We start from the raw sequence: 1,793 nt of genomic DNA on the forward strand, positions 1-1,793 counted from the left end.
AAAAAAAAAAAGAAAGAAAGAAACACGAAACACACTGCTGTTGAGTTATTTCCAACTCATAGTGACCCCCCTCCTTGGGTTTCCGAGGCGGTATCACTACAGAAGTAGATTGCTTGATCTTCTTTCTGAGGAGTGGCTGGTGGGTTTGAACCACCAGCCTTCTGGTTAGCAGTCAAATGCCTTAGGCACTACACCACCAGAGCTCCCAGGTTATTGATATCTGTCATATTTTTGGCTGCCCAGTGTCCTAAGCCCCCTCCTTCATTTGAGAGAATCTCCTATAAAATGAGTCTTGGAGGAAAGCAGCGCTCTATCTCTCATTAAAGAGAAAGAGGGAGCAAGATAGAGCCTTCTCCCCCTTTCTGGCATCTTGGGTATGGGCATGTGATTTAGACTCAGGACTTTGAATCCAGAGAGAATGACCCAGTGATAAGGAGACAGTGGAAGATTCATTCATTCAGAGGGGCCATGCCCAGAGGTAGCAGGGATGGGCACCTATAGCAGCATTCTGCATGGATTCCCTGCTCATGGTGTCACCTCACCTGGAGCAACTGCTGCAGCACTTGGTTTTTCTCTGAGCCTCATTCTTAAGTCTTCCCATTACTAGTCTATATCCCACCAATGATTTTTTTCCCCTCTCCTGGGTGGTGCAAATGGTTAACATGCTCAAAAGGCTGGAGGTTCAAGTCCATTCAGAGGCACCTTAGAAGAAAGGCCTGGCAATCTACTTCTACAAAATCAGCCATTGAAAACTCTGTGGAGCACAGTTGTTGCTCTGACATCCATAGGATTGTCATGAGTTGGAGTCAACTCAAAGGCAACTGGTAAAAGGCTGATATTATCAACTAGGCCCTGTGCTAGAAAGACGGATTCTGAGCCCCTTTACTAGCTGAACGCCTTGAGGGTAGGGACTGTGCTTTTATCTCATTACCCTTAGCACAGCTCCTGGAGCAGAATAGATGCTAGGTAGCATTTTTTTGAATGAAAGATGGCTGGCTGGAGTACTGTAGCTGGTGTGGAGGAAGGAATGGAGAGATGAGACTGTTGGCCTCAGGTGGGGCAACTGTTGCTGGGATCCAGGCCAGACATACGAGTCCAACTCTGGGACAGTGAGGTGTGACTCTGAGGAGACAGAATCTTCACAACTTGGCAACTGTTTCAATGCAGGGGTGAGGAAGAGTGAGGCTTCAGAGACTGAGAGGTTCTTGCCCTGTGCAAACAGAAAAATGAAGCTTTCTATTTCAGACATGCTGAGTTTGAAGTGCTTGCAGGATCCAGATGAACATGTAGATGGGCCTAGGAGAGAGACTAGGCTGCTTTCGTGTGGATCTAGGACTTTGTCTCAAGGGTGGAAGTACGTAGAGATCTTAGCTCAAAATATAGAAAGATCTTGGGCTAGGGTGCCTCTAAACTTCATTACTTATGGGTTGTTGAGGATGTGTCAACCAATAGATTGGTCAACCAGTGGTGGAGAGGCTAGAGTACGATGGGATCCAATTCCTGGTTGAGTTTTTATCAGTCAGCTTTTGCTGCATAGTAGCTGTAAAGCCTCAGTGAGATGCAACAGTAACAACGTATTGACGACCTGGCTGAAGTTATCTGGGTGTTGGCTAGGCAGCTCTGTTGATCTTGGCTGGGCTTATTCATGCGTCTGGTGGGTTGGTTGTTGACCGATCTATCCTGCTTTGGCTGGGGTAGCTCTGCTCTGCTCCATAGATCTTTCATCCTCCAACAGACTAGCCCAGGCATATTCTCTTGCTACAAAAGAGCACATGGAAACATGTAAGGGCTCT

This window comes from Orycteropus afer, unplaced genomic scaffold (assembly GCF_000298275.1).
Source record: "Orycteropus afer afer isolate SDZICR_OR568_19922 unplaced genomic scaffold, OryAfe1.0 scaffold00272, whole genome shotgun sequence".
NCBI lineage: Eukaryota > Metazoa > Chordata > Mammalia > Tubulidentata > Orycteropodidae > Orycteropus > Orycteropus afer.